This window comes from Narcine bancroftii, chromosome 8 (genome assembly GCF_036971445.1).
Source record: "Narcine bancroftii isolate sNarBan1 chromosome 8, sNarBan1.hap1, whole genome shotgun sequence".
Lineage (NCBI taxonomy): Eukaryota > Metazoa > Chordata > Chondrichthyes > Torpediniformes > Narcinidae > Narcine > Narcine bancroftii.
The window spans coordinates 171904732-171927675 of NC_091476.1; the positions used below are offsets into that span (position 1 = coordinate 171904732).

The 22944-nt window shown below is 40.9% G+C and overlaps 1 protein-coding gene across 1 annotated transcript in view; it reads right to left on the bottom strand.

Moving 5' to 3' along the window:
- The window catches only part of LOC138741573 (ephrin type-A receptor 7-like), a 434573-nt gene that overhangs the window by 33096 nt on the left and 378533 nt on the right, over positions 1–22944 (bottom strand). The gene's annotated exons all lie outside the window — the stretch shown is intronic.

Here is a 22944-nt window from a genome sequence, read left to right on the forward strand (position 1 = left end):
ACACAGGCAAGACCCCTCAGCTCTTCCTCCGCTATATCGATGACTACATCAGGGCTGCTTCATGCAGCCGCAATGAGCTCATCAACTTCATTCACCTCACGACAATTTCTACCCCTATCTCAAGCTCACCTGGTCCGACAACTCTCTCCCCTTCCTGGATCTCTGACTCCATCGCGGGAGATAAGGTTTCCACCGACATATATTACAAACCCACTAACCCCCACAACTACCTCGACTACATTTCCTCATCCCCCATCCCCTGCAAGGATTCTACCACCTTTTCTCAATTTCTCTGTCCCTGCTACATCTGTTCCCAAGATCTTTCGAAATGTCTGCCTTCTTCCACAAATGTAGCTTCCTCTCCACCATCAACTCAGCCCTCACTTGCCTCTCCTCCATTTCCCACTCATCTGCCCTGGCCCACTCTGCCCCCAGATGCAACAAACACAGAATCTCCCTTGTCCTCATCTACCACTCCACTAGGCTCCACATCCAACGCATTATCCTCTGGATTTTCCAGCACTTACAACAGGATCCCACTATTAGACATATCTTCCCCTTTCCTCCTCTCTCTGCCTTCTGTAGGGACCGCTCCCTCCGTGACGCCCCTGTACACATCCCTCCCCACAAATCCCAGAGCTTTCCCCTGCGGCCACAGGCAGTGCCACACTTGCGCCCACACCTCCTCCCTCACCACAGTCCAGGGTTCCAAACAAGCCTTTCAAGTGAAGCCACACTCCACTTGTGTATCCACAGGAATGATCTCTTTGTGGCCTTCTCTACATCGGAGAGACTGAGCACAGACTGGGACATCGCTTTGTTGAGCACCTTCCACACCGGTGACAGAGACATTTGCCAACCATTTCAGTTCTGTGTCACACTCTCTTACCAATATGTCTGACCATGACCTTATGCACTCAAGACCACCCGTAAATTGGAGGAACCTGATTTTCCGTCTGGGCACTCTCCAGCCACAGGGCATTAACATCGACTTTTGTGGTTTCCGCTAACCTGCTCTTCTCTCCTTCTTTCTCCCAGTTCTCTTCCCTCCCTTCCCTTTCTATTTACCCAGCCTTCTCTCCTCCCCTTGATCTCTGCTGTCCCCTCCCTCTCTGCTCCACCTATCACCTCCTGCCTTTGCGACCATCCCTTCCCCCACTCTTTTGTTCAAACGCTTGCCGACATTTTTCCATACCTTCATGAAGGGCTCAAGCCCGTAACATTGGTTATGCATTTTTACCTTTGCTACATAAAGGATACTGTTTGACCTGCTGAGTTTCTCCAGCAATTTGTGTTTTAACTTCATTAAAACACTGGAACAGGTTGCCACAGGAATCTCAGATGAGTTCAGAGAATCCAACTGGGATGTAGGTTGTCCCCCATATACTCTATCACATAAAAAGCACTTTCAAGTCAACTGCCAAAAGCAGATACCTCAATTTTAAACAACTGAAAATAAAAGATGCATAAACATGTGTTAGTTGTGCCATTGTATAAAGTCACACACATTTTTCTGAAGAATTATATTTTGAAGTTGTTATTATCCAATCTTTTGCAAAGATGAGATGAATTTTTTAAATGCCCCCTTGAAGGTTGAAAAGTTGGTAAAATTGTAAAATTTCCCAGTGACTAGTTCCACCCACAGAGGTGACCAAATATGTGTTGTCTCTACTTTCAGTGCAATATTAACTAAACCAGAATAAAAGGCCCTGTACTTCTGCTCTCATGCACTCTCCTCCCATCCACAGTAAAATCTGACAATTGCCACTTCACTAGTCTCTACCTTAATCACCCTCAATATGTTGCCACCAGATACATCTTCTGCTCCACTTCCCCTGTAGCATTCAGAAGGAACCATCCCTTCCGTGAGTCCACGGTACATTCCTTCATCTCCAGCGTTCCTCCACTCATCCATAGTACACCCCTACATCACTAACATTCCTTCCATGAGTCCATGGTACACTCATCCATCCTCAGCATGCCTCCACATCTCTGTGGTACAGTCTTCCATCCCCAACTTTCCCTCCGTGAGCTCCCAGTACACTCCACCATCTTCAGTATTCTTCTTCATGCTGCTGCTCAACTCTTTCGTCGCTTCGTATTAATGGTTCCGATGATATGGGGAGATTCAAGAGCCTGATAAATGTTGGAAAGAAACTATTCTTGAACATAGAGGTGCTAGACTTCCAGCTTCTGTATATTCTGCTTGAAAGGAGAGAGCATGGCCACGATAATGGGGTCTTTTATGATGCTGGCTGCCTAGGTGAGGCAGTGTTTCATGTAGCTGTCTTCAACAGGTCAGTGATCGATGTGGCTGTGTCTGCTTTTGTCTGTAGCCCACAGCATTCCTGGGCATTTAAGCTTCCAAACTAAGCCAAGATGCAGCTGAATGCTTGGACCTTCTCTAAAGCTCAAGACAAAACAAATTTTAGCCTAGTGGATGGAGTTCAATAGTTTTAGGTTACCTAAAATTCTAAGTTTCATTCCATATTTCCTGCATTCAAAGTTGTATTCATCTGTAAATTATGGATTAACGATTCCTCTTCACCTAATTATACCTCCTTCTAATGCATTGTTCACCAATTCCTGTATCACTGTATAACCTTGCTCTTTCACCCATCTCACGATTCAGTCTCTCCTACTCTACAGCATGTTGCAAGGTTTCTTTCACATTCTTTCTGCCCTTCGTCTGCATCTTAAAATTTGTCTAATCTCCAGATTTTTCCAGTTACAATGAACATTTATTTGCCCTGAAATGCTAACTCGGTTTCTCTCTCCTCAGCTATTGTTTGTCCAGTTGAGTATTTTCTTCTTTGTTTTAGAAAAGACATTGAGCAAACTCAATCGATATTAAATGTCATTTGTGCTGAACATTATAATTATTTTTAATCAATTGCAAATTATGCAGAACCTATGCAAATGAACCAAAACTTTAGGCCAATGTAATAAAAAAGACAACAGATGTGTGGTTTCTGGTAATAAAACTATGATAACTGCAAAGATAATGCTTAACCACTCAGCAAAATCATTGCCTCAAAAGCTTTTAGAACTTCTGGAAGCATATTTTTACCACTTCAAAGAATGAAACCACAACCTGAGGCTGAGTCAGCTCTCAAACAGCTTGAACTTGGGAATGTCTTTGCCGCGCATAAAGATTTAAAACAGGTATTAAATGTGCAACTAAAAATTAAAAGGTTCCTTAAAATTAAAATGGAAGCCACTCAAAAACATGAGAAAATAATCAAGTTACTTCTATTTATGATTCATACCAAACTCGTACAGTAAAGTCCAGGACCACAGAGCAGATAATATGTAAATTTAAGTTGGAATGAGAAGTTAAACACATTAAAATATTAAATATTACAACTTATACAGTAACAGTCCATGGTACACTATCCACGTATGTTATGGGAATTCAGGAGTCTGATGGCTTGGGGGGAATAAAACTGTTGCCCAATCTGGACATAAGTGCCCGAGGGCTACAGTACCTCCTACCAGATGGCAGAAGGGAGAATGGTTTACATGAGGGGTGTGTAGAGTCCTTCACAATGTTTATCGGCTTTTGCCTGCATTGAGTGTTGTAGATGTCCTTTGAGAGCCCCCAGTGATCTTTACTGCTGACTTCACTATCCTCTGCAGGATCTTGCAGTCCAAGGAGCTACAGCTTCCAAACCAGGCAGTGATACAGTTGCGCAGGATGCTCTCAATTCATCCTCTGTAGAATGTAGTGAGGATGGAGGGTGGGAGATGGATTTTCCTCAGTCTTCGCAGGAAGTAGAGGTGCTGGTGAGATTTCTTGGCTATGGTGCTGGTGTTAAGGGACTGGGTGAGACTCTCTGCCAAGTGCACCCAAAGAAACTTGATACTCTTGATACCTCAATGGTGGAGTGAGGTCAATTAATAGATAAAACAAGAAAAAAAACACACATAGTATATTTAATACATACTAATCCCCTACAGCCCCCCACCCCACCCACCCAACCCCATCCCCCATTAACATATCTCCCACAAGAAAGAAAGGAAAAGAAAAGAGTAGATTAACCATAATAACAAAATTCCTCAGTTAATTACCATGGATTAGAGAAACACCACCAGTGCGCAGCCGGGAGGTGGCGGTGGGGGGGGTGGGGGGGGGGGGGGTGGTGGTTCAAAAATTCAAACCCGTATAATCTAAATAAGGGCTCCAAGTTTTATGATAGAAAAAATAATTATCACATAGATTCCATTCTCCAATGGAATACAAGTCCTCATTTGCATATGCCATCTCTGTATATTCAAATCAGTCTCATTTTTCCAAGTAATTGCTAAACATTTTCTGGCTACAGCTAATGCTAATCTCAAAAATGTGATTTGAAATCGATTTAATCTTAATTCTAAACTTGACCTCTTAATGTTGCCCAGCAAAAACACAAGAGGATCTATTGAAAATTTCACTTTCAAAATAACTTCTAAAAACTCCTTAAGTGAAGAAATTAAATTGTATCTCCTTAATTTTTCCAGAGTTAAATATAATTGATGAATAAAATTAGAATGAACTAACCGATACCTAACATTTATAATTTTAGTTAGACTATCCTTACATAAATACATCCAATCATCTTGATGAATTAGTATTCTAAAATCCTTTTCCCATTTCAACCTTGATTTATGCAAATCCAATTTAGGCATTATATTCTGCAATAAAGAATACATCTCAGATATCAATCCCTTCTTACCACCCTCTGTAAGTAAAATTTCAAACTTAGATCGTCTAGGTAACCATAAAGTATGTCCAAAGTTATCCAATAATAAAGCTTTAATTTGATAATAAGAGAAAAGAGTATTTGAAGATATATCATATTTCTCTTTCATTCTTTAAAAAGAAAATAACGCTTCATAACAATCTTGTACAAATTTAATACCCATAGCTTCAAAAGTTGATTATTAAATGTAAAGGGAAAAAAATTTATTTTGATACAAAGGAGTTTTGCCTGAAATCTTCCCTTGAGTACCTATAACTTCATTTATTTTATATCATAAAATGTTTCAAAATAGGTCAAATATAATTACTCAATAACTTAGAATTCCATCTCTAAAGAAACTGATCCATCCTCTTCTCACCAATTTAAGAAAATTCAATATTAGCCCATATCAATGACTTTTCTAAATCATTCTATTAATAAATTTCAACTGTGCCTCATCATAATAATTTTGAAAATTCAGAAGTTGTAAACCTCCTAATTCATATTTCTGTTAATTTTTGTTAAAATACCCTAGCCATTTTATCCTTCCATAAAAATTTTCTCACCATGGAGTTCAAATCCTTAAAAAAAATTGAGGGAATCTTACAAGGAAGAGATTGAAATAGGTACTGAATCCTTGGAAAAATATTTATTTTAATACAATTAACTCTTTACATTAATGTAATCAGTAAATCTTTCTATCGATTCAAGTCATTTTTAATTTTATAAAGTAACAGTAAATAATTTAATTCATATAAACGACTATAATTACTATCCACCTTAACACCTGAGTACTTAATTTGATCCGACCATTTAAATTTAACAAAATGTTTAAAGAGAGAATAATACATTACCACTAATGGCATAATATCATTTTTTTTTGGCAATTAATTTTATAGCCTGATATTTTGCCATACTGGTCCAGTCTGTCATGTAACCACTTCAAAGAATTCTGAGGTTCTTTTAAGTATATCAAACATCATCCACACACAAATTAATTTTTAAATAATCAGGTTACCATCTTGCTCATCTGAGCCAAATGTTCAATAACTAATGCAAAAAGAGCTGACGACAAAGGACATCCTTGTCTAGTTGATCTATTCAACATAAAAGGTAAAGATAACTGTCCATTTGTCACAATTCTAGCAAAAGGATTTTGATATAAAGCCTTAATCCAACCAATAAATATTCAACCAAATTTAAATTTCTCCAAAACTTTATATAAAAAAACTTTACTCAACTTTTTTAAAGGCCTTCTCTGCATCCAATGAAATAACCATCGGTAGGCTGGATTCCTCCCAAGAAATATTAATCAAAGAAATGAATTTCACAATGTTATCTGCCGAATAATGATTTTTAATAAAACGAGCCTGATCCAAATGAATTATTTGCCAATCTATTAGCTAGAACCTTTGTTACAACCTTATAATTTTTTTTTTTTAGCTATCAGAATATTGAAGAACAATTGAATATATTCAAATCACAATTTTTAAAAAATGCTGAAAGCTTAGCTCTCATCAGTTCCTCTGGATTTGCTGAACCTATGGAAGGTCGAACTTGGCTGAGCAGATGGATTTCCCAGCCTCTGCAGGTAATTGCTTTGAACGGCAACACCAGAAGTGGTTGAGAAATCATGGACCTGGACTAGTTGAGAGGTTTGAGACTTCCATATTTGTTTTTTTTTTGTGACAGCTCTGAACACTGATGGTCACTTGGCAAATCCCATGAGTTTTATATGAAACTGCCAGTGTTTCTAGGGAAATGCCATATAATTCCATAAGATCATTGGGTTTGGGACAATATTCTGGGGAACTCCTGAAATGATAATCTGTGTCTGGGATGATTGATCCCCATCAATCATATCAATGGTTCTCAACCTTTTTCTTTCCGCTCACATCCCACTTTAAGTAATCCCTATGCCATCGGTGCTCTGTGATTGGTAAGGGATTGCTTAAGGTGATATGTAGGTGGAAAGAAAAAGTTTGAAAACCACTGTTTTAATCGTCCCTCATTGACTCGTTATGTGCAGGGTTTCATAACTCCAAAGGAAATGGGCCAATAACAATTTTTCTCAAGCCAAATATTTCAGTAACAATTGGGTCTAGAGCAATGATTCTCATCTTTCCCTTCCCACTCACATCCCACCTTAAGCAATCCCTTACTAATCACAGAGCACTGATTGCAGAGGGATTACTTAAAGTGGGATGTGAGCGGAAAGTAAACAGTTGAGACCCATCGAACTATATCTTCCTTTCTGCAAAGTGCGACTTCACCAGTGGACATTTTCCTTGATGATTTGGGACAATTAGTAATGGGGGAAAAGGCAGAGGCTTTACACAGATATTTAACATATGTTTTCATGGTATAAGACATTCATGGATCCCAGAAATTGCAAATACTCAAAGATAAAATGGAGAAATGAACTTAAAAGCATCAATACGAGGAAAGGAAACTGATAGGTCTGAAAGAAGTGATTGCAGAGATTGTTTGGTTTAATCTTCCGTGTTCATATTCCAAATTCTGGTTTTAGTCAGTAATGTACGTTATCAATAATGATATTGTATACAGTTTATAGAGCCACAGAAACATCCAGAGAATTGTTTTCTTTCATATAATCTCTGTTCTGGAACTTTTGTCACTTAAACCCTTTTATGATAAAGGCAATTGGTCACATATAATATTTGTTGGATGATATCAGTAACTGGAAAACTATTGCCCATGGACCAATCCTGTATGTGAGAGATTCATTGCGGGGATCTCTGCTGGGAACACAAAATTTGCATTAATGGTTCGATGATCAAAGGTATTGAAGCTAACTTTGCAGGTGTAGAACATTGAACCCCACAGTACAGCTCAAGCCCTTTGGTCCTCAATGTTGGGCTAAAACCCATATATTCCTTAAAAAAATGCTAAATCCTCCCTATCTTCTATTTTCCTTTCATCCATGAGCCTGTTTAAGAGTCTCTTAAATGCCCCTAATGTTTTAGTCTCCCCCACCATCCCTGGCAAGACATTCCAAGTTCCCAAAACTCTCTGTGTTAAAAAAGGTACCCCTGATGTCGCCCCTAAACTTCCCTCCTGTCACTTTGTACATACGTCCTCCGATGTTAGCTATTCCTGCCCTGCAAATAAGGCACAGGCCCAAAATGTCGGTTACATACCTTTACCTTGTATGGACGCTGTGAGACCTGCTGAGTTCCTCCAGCATTTCTGTGCTTTCATGCCATTGTACAGGGTTCCAGGTGTACTTCACAATGAAATGCAGGAGGTTTGTGTGAAGGTAATGAACTCCAATAAATATTGCTCATTGCAAAAGGAATGAAGTATAAAAGGAGAGATGTTGAGCCAACATATTGTATGGAGCCAACAATTGATAAATATTTTTATTATTTCATGAATATTTTGCTGTTTCTGTTTAAAACTGCAACACGGCCCCCCTTTATTATTTCACATGAAACGATCCTCAAGACCACAATTAGAAGAAGCAAATTAAACACCATTCTGTCCCAAAGTCAGCCACTATAACAGGCGCAAACCAAATTTTCAAATACTTGGAGTTAATCTTGATTTCAAATTCAATCTAAAACACATCCCAATATTTTGAGTGACTCTAGGCCATTTTCTAAGTGACTGAATAGAATCAATGATCACGCAAGTACTGAGTTTCCTTGATGCATTTTCATCTGTCATTACAGCTTGGAAATATCTTACATTAGGCTTAGGACACGAGCCCCAGAAACTGCCGACTGGATTGATAGTCTTGGATCTGAATTTCATTTGATGATGGGAGGAAAAGGTACACATGCACTGAAGGTCTTACTTGCTGCAGCCAACTGGTATTTGCTATAAAACCTATGAGAGTAAACTTATTTGAATAAAAAGACAATATGTTCACAAAATAATAGATATTGACAGAAATTCTAGTGAAAGAAGTAGTGACAACAGCAAAGAAAGGTGGAAGAACAAAGGATGTTTGCTGTCGAAAGAGTCTATGAGATTTAATTCTCAGTGCCAGTGAGTTACTTAAACCAATAATATGACTGAGGAAGCTCAGTGAGAGGTCCTCAGGCATTATAAAGTAATATATCGGATAGTCATGACTCACGTTCTTCATAGACCACAGGAAAACAACTGATTTCTCTCCACTATTGCCTTTCACTGCCATTCTTGCAAGTAGGTACTTCCTCCCTAGAAAGGTGAGCGATAAATCTGCTTCTCAGCAGAGAATGTCAAGGAGTCCATCTACCCCCAGCTTGTCCTACGCTGCAACATCAGGGCATAAAAAAGATCAAACATTTCTGAATAAGCTTTGTCCTGGTCTATTATTAATCTCGAGCTAAAGTTTAAAGCATGGAATACATTGTCATCACCTCGTGTCACCTGAAAAAAATTCCCACTTCTCTTTTCTACAACACATTGACATTAAATTTCCATTTTTACTCCCATTATCTATTGAAATTCAGAATCAAGGCTATCAATCAAAGACACGCTGGCTCTAAGCTCTGGGCTGGTCTGAAGACAAGAGGGGCACAGTTCTTGTTCAATAGTCTACATGGCTTCACAGAAAGCCATGCCAGAGGAGTAGCTGGAGTGAAGTGAATGGGGTTGGAGGTCCAGTTAGAGGAAAAACAATAGCAGCAGGAGCTTGGTAATTGTGGGTGGGTGGGGAGGGGAGGGGGTGCAGCTTTCAAATTGATAGAACATAGAGCATTACAGCACAATACAGGGCCTCCAGCCCTCAATGCCGTGCCCACCAATAGACTCATACAAAAAAATACTAAGCCAGTGGTTCTCAACCTTTTTCTTTCCACTCGCATACCACGTTAAGTAGTCCCTATGTCAAAGGTGCTCTGTGATTAATAAGGGATCACTTAAGGTGGGATGTGAGTGGGAAGGGAAGGTTGAGAATCACTGCTCTAGACCCAATTGTTACTGAAATATTTGGCTTGAGAAAAATTGTCATTGGCCCATTTCCTTTGGAGTTATGAAACAGTTCATATAACGAGTCAATTAGGTATGATTAAAACAGTGGTTTTCAAACTTTTCTTTCCCATCCGCATCCCACCTTAAGCGATCCTTTACTTATCACAGAGTACCTATGGCATAGGCATTACTTAAAGTGGTATGTGAGTGGAAAGGAAAAGGTTGAGGACCACAGTACTAAACCCGTCCTACCTTGTAACCCTCTATTTTCTTTCATCCATGTGCCTGTCTAAGAGTCTTAAATGTTTCAGCCTCCATCACCACCCCTGGCCACGCATTCCTTAACCCTGATGTCTCCTCTTAACTTCCCCCCCTCCACTTTGTATGTAAGACCACTGGTGCTGGCTGTTCCTACCCTGAGAAAAAGACACTGGCTGTCCAGTCTATCTATGCCTCTCATAACCTTGTAGACCTCCATTAAGTCTCCTCTCATCCTTCTTCACTCCAAAGAAAAATGTCCCAGCTCTGCTAACATTGCTTCATCACTTATTTTCCAATCTAGGTAACATCTTGGTAAATCTCCTCTGTACCTCCCCATAGTTCCCACATCCTTCTTATAATGAGGTGACCAGAACTGAACACAATAGTGTGATCTCATGAGAGATTTGTGAGTTGCAACGTGACCTCTCAATTCTTGATCTTAATCCCCCTATTAATGAAGCCCAGCATCCCATAAGCCTTCTTAACTATCAATCAACTTGCGTGGCAAACTTGAGAGATGTATGGATTTGGACTCTAAGGTCCCTCTGTTCAAGCCAGTCTTCTGGCTTGACCTTCCAAAATGCCTCACCTCACACCTTTTATCTGGATTGAACGCCATCGACTACTCTTTTTCTGCCCAACTCTGCATCCTGTCTGTGACCTTTTGTAATCTACGACTACCTTCAACACCATCCACAACTCCTCCAACCTTCAAATCATCCGCAAACTTACTGAACCATCCTTCCGCCTCTTCATTGAGGTCATTTATAATTCAAGTCTTAAAGTAGAAAACCCCTTTCAGGGTCCAAGTGACTGCCCCCCACCCCCATGCCCCCCACCCTTTTTTATTGTAGGATGCCCCTAACATTTTCCAGGTACATGCTATCCAAAAGTTACATCAGGGCCCAATAGAAGATATCGGATCCTGTTACTGCTGTTCGCCTAGAGCCTTCTTACTTGCAAAGATTAATAAAATCATTTGTTAGGATAGAAGAGTCAGGAAGTACTCCATTGACCAGTACGCGCACCACTATGCCATTCTTTGTAGATGGAGGTCTTGCTAATGGAGTGATGTGCCTACTTGTGTACATTTTCCCTATTCTACATGACCAAAGCAAAGGGAAATTAATGTGTATATATATCTTAGGTCAGCAGATTGAAATTTCTACCTTATTTCTCTGATAGTAAAGTTAAAAAATCTGAGTAGATATTTCTGACCATCATTAAAAATGATTCCAGACAGTTTACTATCTTAGTTATACTTCCCTATGTTAAAAACACAGAGATGCTGCAGGAACTCAGCCGCTCCCACACCATCCACAAGAGGTAAAGGTATATGACCTACGTTTCCGACCTGAGCCCTTCCTCAAAGTTTATCTTTGCCTCCAATGGATGCTGCGAGACCAGCTGAGTTTTTACTGCCATCACAGTATCTGCAGACTTTGAGTTGGGCAGAAAAAGAGTAGTCGATGGCGTTCAATCCAGATAAAAGGTGTGAGGTGAGGTTTTACTCCATAATCCCCTGCCTCTCAACAGGCTCAAAGGAATTAACAGAAAGGAGGTCATTTCCTATTCATTTGTCTTGACAAGTGATTTATTTCTATTGGGCTCTCTTATTGCTATTGGGCTGGACAGGGATTTACAAGTAGCTGTGGAAATTTTCACCAACAATTACTGTTTTGCACTAACATAGAATACCTTTTTCTCAAAGCAATCTTGTGTGCCAATATCAAAGAGAAAATCAATGATAAGCTATTGGTTACTTGTATATGTGACTCCTGATAATCAACAACTTTGACTTCAATGGAACTACATACTGAGTATATTCAAGGGAAGTTAGCCAATGCTATTATTTTATAAAATTCACCTACATTCAGTTTGATCCCATGTATCTGCATCTCTTAGCAATTAAGTGCAGCAAAACTTCAGCAAATTGACTTTTAAGATGATGATTATTTTTCGTATCAAGTGATAGGGGCAGCGTGTTAGCCTAGCGTTTTGCGGAACGTTATTACAGTAACGGCGATCGCAGGTTCAAATCCGGCACTGTCTGTAAGAGGTTTGCACCCTCTTCCCATGATCTGCGTGGGTTTCCTCCGGGTGCTCTCATTTCCTCTCACCGTCCAAAAAAAAAACATACAGGGTTGTTGCTGTGCAGTATCTCTAAATTGAAAGAAAACTTAAAATTAAATTAAGAGAGATGAAGAGGGCTGGACCTAACTCTTGAATTTGGAGGATGAGAGATACAAGATTCTTCGAGAGGGTGTCGATAAAGGGATGATGTTTTCCCTGGCTGCGATGCCTAGAACTAGGCATTACCATTCTAAAAATAAGGAGTCAGGAGTTCAGGATTGAGAAGAAATTTCTTCACTTAGAGGGCAGGGAATGTTTGGAATTCTTTACCCAGGAGCATGTTGGAGACTCAGGCATTTGAGGGAAAAAAACAAGAAAGACAGGAACCGATCTTTATTTACGTTGAAAATCAATAATTGTTGAGTTATTGCAGCTAAGTAGCACTGACATAAAAGATCAGGCACAAATATGCCAAATAGTGGAGTAGTAAAGGGGCTGAATGGTCTCGCGATCCTGTTCCCGTGTTCTTCGTGATTCTGCTCATTGGCAAATGCTATAGGACACCAACTAGCATATTAATCAATAATGAAGAAGGCAAAATTTTTCAAATGATGTGATCTCCGGTTAACATGGAGTTTAAGTTTCATTTTTGATATATACACCAATTGGAATTTTGCCATTAGCTTGCTTCTCACCATCTCTCGACATGAGACATGATAAACCTCACTGACTTATATCAAAATATTATGGCGTAATGTCTGGTACAGCTTGCCTTAATTTTCCAAGAGTATGCCTGTATTGATTCTGGTGAAACAATGCAATATCACTGCTTTCATTTTCTTCCTTTAATTGTACTGTGCAGGTCAATGCTCCATTCATATCACCCACCCCTCGTCCAATCAATCTTTGGATAACAGTGCAATCAATGTCGAGCTCACCAAAGGGCACCAAAGGTATTTCATTTGGAACCAAATCAAATCACAATGGTCTCATTTGAGCTAAAGCAAATGATTCTTGCTTTGTTGACCATCTGTTATAATTTTAACAAGATTTTTTCAGCACCTAGTTGTGATGCTTTTAGGAATATGATTGATTTACCTCATAATCTTTCCCAGCAACCTGCAGTTATAAACTCATTTAAGATCGACATTGAAGCAATATCGGGTGAATCCGTAAAGAAGGGATGCCTCACAATTTTATTTGTTTCACTGTGCTACATTACTAGCTGTTTTTATTTTCACCAAGTCATACGTGAAAGAAAAGTTATCAAAATCAGTTATTGGCACATCAGTTTAAAAACAAAAGAAAGGCAGCCTGTTTATCGAGTTGGCTATTCTCCAGCTGATACTAAAGATGAAAACAGTAAGTTTAGAGGTGTCCTGTGTTACGAGCCCAGAGGACCTCAAAACCCAGCAGCAATAGAAATTCACCAAGACAAATGCTTTCTTAAACAAAAGTTGCTTTTCATTATCTTTAAACATGAAAACAGAATCAAATTTTACCTTATCACTATTGACTTAACTAACCTAACAACCCCCTTCTAATTCTAAGCCCACGTGTATGCAATGTGTATTTAAGTTCAGAAAAGTTCTTTGATTCACAGTCCAATCTCCCTTCTCATTTCTCCAAGTTTACTGGTTGCAGGCAATTCTTATACTGTGCACAGAATTTAATATTTATAAAGTTCACCAGGCTTTGGTGCTTGAAAGGTAAATGGTTACCGCTCAGGAAGGTTCTTGTTGATTTTCAGAGAGAGATTTGTTGTATGTTGGACACCCTACCACTTCATTGTCTTGCTGACGAAACTTGCCCCCTCAGGGTTCTCCAGATGATAACCTCTTTCTTTCAGGTCACCACAGAGTTCCTTCTTGTTTCCCTTATTCCAAGTGAAACATTAGACAGCCAGTCCTCTCCTCTTGCATGAACCACAGGGCTTTTACTAGGCTATATTAAGAACTCGCAACTTGCCTTCCAAATGGGGTTTTCCACAAGCTTACCAGCTTGTCCTGTTCCAGTCCCAGCTGCTGTTGCCGACTGTAACACTGTGGAACTAATCTCTCTCACACTCACTCTCACTCACACACACACACTACTGGATACAATTAACCATCATTCACTCTTCCCAATTTTAACTAAATCAAGATGATTAATTGTGAACACCCATACATGTGGCATCTTAAAGCAACTTTAGGTAATTTGCTCAAACTCCAAAAATTAACCTTCTTTCTTAGAAAGAGTACCATATCAATATTCAGAGAGTCAAATTAAATTTGTTTTAATTACAGAGAGTCCCAGATGCCTCATAAAAATGCTCACATTTCCAATGTCCCAATGTTGCAGTATATTGCACAAGGTATGTCATAATCAGTAACTTTTGCATCAAAGACTATTGCATCAGAGACTATTCCACGTCCCTAACAAAGGCATAACACATGCCTTCTCCCTGGATCTGGAGGAAATGGGGGAGTCAAAAGAGAAGTGGCTCAAGGTGAGGATATGTTCTGCCAAGTGAAGGAGAGTGTTAAATGTGACTGAAAGGCTCTCCAAGAAAGAAGCAGATGGCCCTGAGACCTTACTGATGGAGAATGAGTGTGTAAATAGATTGCAAATCAATGATTAAGGTAAGGCAGTGGATGGGGGGGGGGGGGGGGAGGGTCGGAGAATCAGAATTCTTCGAAGAGATAGAGAGCATGAATGGTGTCCCTGATGTAGGTGGGAAGGGGCTGGACAAAGGAGTATAAGGTTGTTTTGAGGAATGAGGATACAAGTTCGGTGGGGCAGAAGCAGTCAGAAACATTGGGTCAGAATCTCTTGGGTCCTCACTTTCTACCCCACCATTCACTTCATCCAAAAGATTAACCTTCAACACTTCCACCAACATCAGTGCGATCTCATTACCAGCACTTCTATCTGCTTTTTGCTGAGATAAGTGCCTCCAAGATTCCCCTGTCTGCTCTTCCTGACCTACCATTATCTTTGGCACTCCCCACTGTAACTGCACAAAGTGCAAAACTTGTTCCTACATCTCCTTCTTCACCTCCCTCCAGAGCCCATACTGACCTTTTATGTGAAGCAGAGCTTTACATGCACATCATCCAACCCTCAAAACCAATCAGCAAACTCGAAGACCTGGGACTCAATATCCCTCTGTGAAATTGGATCATGGGTTTCCTCACCTCCAGATCACAATCAGTTAGGATTGGTAAGAACTTCTCCTCCACAATCTCCATCAGTACACAGGTTTGTTAGTGTTGGTCACATACAAAAACTTAGCCTCCTGCTCTACTCACTTTACACCTACGACTGTGTAGCTCGGTATGCCAAAAACACCACCTCAATGATACCATGGTGGTGGTTTGTATAAAGGAAGGGGATGAGTGAGAACACAGGAGGAAGATTGAAAACTTGGCTGAATGTGCACCAATAACAACCTTAAACTCAATGTCACCTATAAGGAGCTGATTGTGGACTCAGGAAGGGTAAACCAAATCCAGTGATCATTGGGGGTGGGGGGGTGGGGGGTGGGTCAGAGGTGAAGAGAGAGAAAATTTGTTCTTGGCAGTTTCTTTCTCAGAGGACCTTTCTGAACCCAACACACTAATGATATTGCAAAGAAACCACATCAGCACCTCTACTTCCTTAGGAGTTTGCGGAGGTTCAGTCTGACATCAGAAACCATGGCAAGTTTCTACAGATGTGTGGTGGACAGTGTGCTGACTGGCTGCCTCACCGTCTGGAATGAGACTGCCATACCCCTGAGCATAAAGCCCTCCAAAAGGTAGTGGACATAGTCCAGGGCATCACCGGCAAAACCCTTCCCACCACTGACAACATCTACAGGGAACGCTGCCGTTGGAGAGCAGCAGCAATCATCAAGGATTCACACTACCCAGCACATGCACTGTTCTCGCTGCTGCCATCAGCAAAGAGGTATTGGTGCCACAAGACCCGCTCCACCAGGTTCAGGAACAGCTACCCCTCCACTATCAGTCTCCTCAATGACAAACTCAAGGAGAGACTCATTTAAGTCACTTACTCGTCTACTTGATTGATCTTTTTATATTCTTTCTGCATTGCAGTTTGTTCACAGTCCTTGTCTGTTTACAGTGATATATACGCTTCCACCAGCGTTGTCTCCGCTCCATCCTCAACATTCATTGGAGCGACTTCATATCCAACATCGAAGTACTTGAGATGGCAGAGGCCGACAGCATCGAATCCACGCTGCTGAAGATCCAACTGCGCTGGGTAGGTCACGTCTCCAGAATGGAGGACCATCGCCTTCCCAAGATTGTGTTCTATGGCGAGCTCTCCACTGGCCACCGTGACAGAGGTGCACCAAAGAAGAGGTACAAGGACTTCCTAAAGAAATCTCTTGGTGCCTGCCACATTGACCACCGCCAGTGGGCTGATCTCGCCTCAAACCGTGCATCTTGGTGCCTCACAGTTCGGCGGGCAGCAACCTCCTTTGAAGAAAACCGCAGAGCCCACCTCACTGACAAAAGACAAAGGAGGAAAAACCCAACACCCAACCCCAACCAACCAATTTTCCCTTGCAACCGCTGCAACCGTGTCTGCCTGTCCTGTATCGGACTTGTCAGCCACAAACGAGCCTGCAGCTGACGTGGACATTACCCCTCCATAAATCTTCGTCCGTGAAGCCAAGCCAAAGAAGAATTCACTGTAGACAGTTTTTTGCAATATCAATAAATGATCATTTTGCCCTGCCTGCAGAAAAAAGAATCTCGGAATTATATGTGAAATCATGTATGTACTCTGACATCTAATTTACTGCACAATGTGTATCTGGTATGGCCTCTTCAATATCAATGAGATCAAACCACAAATTGGATGATCACTCAACAACACCCACATTCTGTGTGTGGGTGTCACCTTCAGCCTCAGGTAGCCAACCACTTTAACTGCCCAAACAATTCCTACAGTGACATGTGTGTCCTTAGCCATATCCATTTCAGGGTGATGGCAAAATGAAAACTCCAAGAACAGCACATAATCCTCCTGGACCACCTTAAACCTCATGGTATGAACGTCAAGTTTTCTGATTGAAGGTAAGCCTTACCCCCACCACAACCCATTGTTGCTGTCCTTCTTTACCTACTCCTGTTTCTGCTTTCTCCAACATTTCTTCCCCCACTGATTTATTTCTCCACCTCTCACACTGACTCTCCTCAGTCTTCCTCGACCAGCTACATTCCCCCTTTATATTTGTGATTTTACCTTTTGGTCTTGATAAAGGATTTCGACTCAAAACCTTGACTGACCGTTTCTGCGCATGGCGTGAAGCACGATAGTCTGCAGATACTGTAATTGTAGCAAAAACAGAAAAATGCTGCAGGAACTCAGCACGTCATGCAACATCAATAGAAGTGGAGACACTTAACCAATGTTTCGGACCTGAGCCCAACTTCAAGCTATGAGCAAGAGGCAGGTAGGCACCTGAATCAGAAGGCAGTGGGATGATTGAAGAAAGGGCAGGGGGAAGAGCAGAGACCGACAGCAAAGATTGGACATCCATAGGATGGCAGGAGAGGAAAGGTGAGAAGTGATTAGATGGGGGGGGGGGGGGTGGTTGTCGGGTGGCTCTGAGAATGCAGAGCTGGAGGAAAGGAGCTTGAGGGAGAGCAAAAAAGACAGAGCTAGAGAAAAGGAGATCTGGGAATGGGGAGAAATGGGGAGGAGTGGTGGACTAATGAAAACTGGAGAAGTTGATGTTAATGCCATCCAGTTGGATTGTGCCCAGGCGGAATATGAGGTGTTATTCTTCCAATTTTCAGCCAGTGACCATGGACAGACAGATCGGCATGAAAATGGGGTGGAGAATTGAAATGACTTGCTACCGGGAGGCGGCCACTTTTGCAGCGGACAGAGATACTGAGAAGGCTACTGGTGGGAAGGGAGGAGCGGATGAAGTGTCACAGAGGAAGCGGTCCCTGCAAAAGGCGGCGATAGGAGGATGATGGAAGATGTGCCTGGTGGCAGAAAGAGAAGAGGATGTTATGTTGGACGCAGAGCTGGTTCGCTGTCTGACCTGCTGAGTTCCCCCAACAATTCTTTGTCTTCTTAGGTTTCCAATTGTTTGTGTCAATTAACCCAATATAGTTAAAATCCCTCAATCCTGTATTTGTTGTCAATTTGCATCAATTAAAAAACCTCAAATCTATCTCATTTTCATCCATGATTTCTATCAAAGTCCATGACTGCCCACCACATCAATCTATAAACAGATACTTGTCCATCAAATGTCAAGCCTCCAACATTTGTATCATTAACAAACTTTGATCATGTACCCCACGGTATTGATAAATATAAAGTGTAATTGAAGTTTCAGCACACGTGGACCACTCCTAAACATTTAATCCAGATATTAATTTCCCCTCCTCCTCTTTCCATTACCCTGGCCAACCTACCAACTAAGTTAATAACTTTTGTTCAGTTCTATGAGTTTCAATTATAGCTCATCGTCCTTCTGAGGGACCATATCGAATGTATTTTGACAGACCATATAAATTAGATCCATAGATACCTCCGTGCTTATTGCCTTTTACTTCTTCAAAATTTCAATTAGGCGCAGAATACACGGCCCAACTTCTACAATTTCATGTTAACTTTCTCTGAACAACTTGAAAGATTTTAATTACTCAATTACTCTGTCCTTAATTACAGATTTCAGTTGACATTAAGCTAATTGGTCAATAATTTATTGATTTTTCTGTCTCATCCTTCCCGAGTCAAGAAAATACATTTATAGTTTTCAAATCTCAAGAAATAATTCCTGAAACAAGAAATCTGAGAGGGACTATGATTAAACCATCAACAATTTTCTTATTTTTGATTAAAAGTTTACAGTGGAGTTCATCAGGATCTGCCACATACATTAATTTTTTTTTGAAGATTTTCTCTTTTAATATGTTTAAAAACTTTAAATAAGCCTTGATCTCCCTATTCTTGTATTTACTTTTGCAGCTTTTATTTCTAAACCAGTGGATATCAACCTTTTTCTTCCCACTCCCTATGCTATGCCATGGGTGCTCTGTGATTAGTAAGGGATTGCTTAAGGTGGTATGTGAGTGGAAAGAAAAAGTTTGAAAACCACTGTCTTAATCATCCCTCATTGACTCGTTATGTGCACGGTTTCAGAACTCCAAAGGCAATGGGCCAATTTTTCTCATGCAAAATATTTCAGTAACAATCGGGTCTCGAGTAGTGATTCTCAACCTTCCCTTCCCACCCACATCCCACCTTAAGCAATCCCTTACCAATCACAGAGCACTTACAGCACAGGGATTATTTAAAGCGGGATGCGAATGGAAAGGAAAAGGTTGAAAACCACTGTACTACTTCTATCGCCTCAACCTCTCGGTGTCCTCTGAATTCATTTACAGCACCTCCTTTACCACTGTGTTTTTTATTACTTGGCAAGAGGAACTCTGGTCTCTTGGGGCTGTGGACAAGAATATCACCAATTACTGAAGACAAAATAAACTCATTTGGACGAACAAGATAAATATATTAAATTTCACCCGAATTTGAAAAAGTGATTAAGTGTAGACCTGTTTCATTACTGATGTAAAGTTTGAGCTCTTTCTAATGACATCTTGTTAATTACTCATCAAAATGCTCTGAAGGGTCTGAGACCTGGAATATTATGGCACTAAGATGTAGAATCCCAGAAGAATAAGATATCAATGCCATTTTTCATACCAACTGCTGCAAGTCACTTACTGGAAGTTAAACCTATTGTTCAGAAAGCCAGGTCTTTCCTGGAGCGTAGCTATCTCAACAGAATTCAGTGTTGGTGCTGAATTCAACGATTAGCACAGAAATGAGCCAGGGACCTTGCTTTTTCTTTAAACTCAAAGTTATACAGCATAGAAATAGATCATGGCCTTCATCGCCATTCTGGCATTCAAGAACCCATCCATACTAATCCCAATGACCAGAATTTGGTTGACTACTTCAAATGTTCCTTTTATTGACATGCAACAATAGAAAAACTATAATATACACAATATATTTCAATTTTTGTCTGTTGCAAGGCAAACAAAGAGTTGCCATGAACATTACCCAGCTCCCCTAACAATAAGAGAAAGAGAAGCAAAAGAAAGAAAGAAAGTCCCTTCAGAGGCACTGAGTAGCCATAGATTCACCACCAGTGTTCCCAAACCCTCTGCAGACTCCTGCTCAATCCTTTGGCAACCTGAGCTCCAGATCCAAAACCTCCACTATGACCAGGAAGCTTTCACTGCCCGAGGCTCTTCCAGAGCCCTTCTTGCCTGCAGCATCCTCTTGAGTGTGGCTACTGATACCTGGTTCCCATGAGCCAGTCTCCAGCAGCCCTCAGAGAGGTGTGAGTCTTAGCTTTGGCAATTTAATTATTAATCTAAATATCTCTTAATTTTTTTTTTCTTTGTACTTGCCTCCACCATCTTTTTAGGCAGATTACAGCAACTCAAGGACTGAAAAAATCTCTTCCTCAGATTCCTACCAAACTTCCTACTTCTCACCTTAAACCATAGATCCCTCTGCATTGGTAAAAATATTCCCACTATTTACCTTATTCATGTCTCCCATAATTTGGTACACCTCTATTGGGTTCTCCTCTCATCATCTCCGAGGGAAACAAGCCCAACCTATTCAATCTCGTCTCTTTACTCACAGTGTTCTTTGTTCTGACCGTCATATAAAGCACACCTCCCATACCTTACATCCGGCCTCCCTGGCCCCCAAAATTTTCAACTACGCTGAATATTTAAGGAATAAAATCAGAAGAAGGCAACCATACTGGCGATGGGATTATTGGTAAAGAATGTTGCACCACTCATTCCACGGAGGAGAGCTGTTCTCTGAAGTTTCCTGTAGGATACACTTTCCTTCACCTATTTATGATTCCCCTCATTGGATGCAAGCCAATGGCAGATAAATTTGAGGAATAAAGTTTTAAATCTCTTATTAGTTTGGGTAACCAGTGAGAAGAGTAGGAAGGTGGTGACATTTGGGTCACTCACACAGAATCCACAGGATACACAAAAATCAAAATTCCTTTCAAAATTTGAACTTGACTTAGACATGCAACCATCTATCCACAACTTTTCCCCATTATTCAGACCTTTTCTGAGGTCTGGTTATAAATTAACTTTGCTGTCAGAAAATGGAGGAGATACCAGATTGAAGCTCTTTTCTCCCCCCTGTTGACAAATATGCGAAGTGATCTGAATCCACAAATATCACAATTCGGAATTGTATGTGCCACAATAAGCTCTGAATGAGTAAGCATTTCAGAAGTAAATCACTCTACACAGAGCAGTAATTCCTTAATTCAATGGTAGTCATTTACTGAATATCTTTTTTTTAAAATTGAGTCCATATTTTACATATTATTCATGTTCAAAGGTACAACATTCAACATGTCTGTCCATGACCCTCATACAGCTCCAAACTGAGGCTACCTGCAAATTCAAGGAACAATGCAGATATTCCATCTGGGCACTCTCCAACCAGACGACATTGACATTGACTTCTCCAGCTTCTATTAAACCCCTCCCTGAGTGTCTCTCTTTCCCTATCCCTCTGTCTCCTTTCCTATAGCCCCCACCACCTTCCATTCAGCGAGTAACCCCTCTCCACATCACTTCAGCTTTTTCCTCTTCTAACTTCCCACCCATATCCAAGTCCTGTTGGCCTGGACTCCTCTCCCTGTCCCTTCTTCCCTCCGCTCCTGTCCTCCCCCAACCTTTTTATTCAGATGCCTGCCTGCTCTTTACTCATACCTTGATGGAGGGCTCAGGCTCAGGTTCCCCTTTACTTTCTATGGATGCTGTGTGTCCCACTGAGTTTCTCCAGTACCTTTTGTGTATTGCACAATATTTCAACTCTCTGATTTTGGGTGGGCCCATCTTACATCTTCCTCCACATTCCATTTGCACCCATTTTGTTTATTTCATCAAAACCCAGGGGCAGGGTTTATCTCCCTCAGTCTTCTCCATCTCTTTGATCCTTTCAATGATTAAACCTAGCACATTAATTTCTTCTCTACTCATCTCCTTCCTGACACAGCATAATTTTTCTTTATGGTTCTGAAGTTCCTCGAGAAAGTGGGATATTGGAGGGGCAACTGATAGTTTCCCCCCCAAAAATAATTCCTAAAATGATGGAAGACCTCAGCAGGTCATGCAGAAGGTGTTGTGGCGAAGGGAAAGATGATAATTTGGGTCGAGACTCTGCATTAGGTATGAAAGTAAAAACACAAATGCTGGAGAAACTCAGCAGGTCAAAGAGTGTACTTTTATAGCAAAAATAAAGATACATTACTGACGATTTGGGCTTGAGGCCCCCCCCCATTCATCTCCTGTGTTTACCAAGCTCGGTACACTCATTCACTTGGTCCATGGGGGTAGTGACACCCTGAGTTACTGCAACGGGTGACACCAACCTAGTGACCCCAGTGCACAAGGGGCCAGGGTTTCTAACCTCTTACTGCATATACCAATTAACTTTCTTTTATCCCATGCAAGGATATCCAAATTTATGAATGATTTATCACCATTAAAACTAAAAAGCTTTTAAATTCTTTCCCCAGGTGGCGTGGTTTTTTTTTTAGCAGTTAGCGCAATGCTATTGAAGTGGCAGAAACCCGGGTTTGGATGCACTGTACAGACTTTGCACATTCTCTCTCTGTCTGCATGGGTTTCCACTGGGTGCTCTGGTTTCCTCCCACACTCGGAAAACTTATGGGGATTGTTGGCTAACTGGTGCACGGGAGGAGGTGGGACACATGGACCAAAAAGGCCTGTTAACTTGCTATATGTTTAAATTTATTTTAAAAATTATATACAACCATATAACCACTTACAGCACAGAACAGGCCAGTTCGGCCCTACTAGTCCATGCTGTAACAAATCCCCACCCTCCTAGTCCCACTGACCAGCACCCGGTCCATACCCCTCTA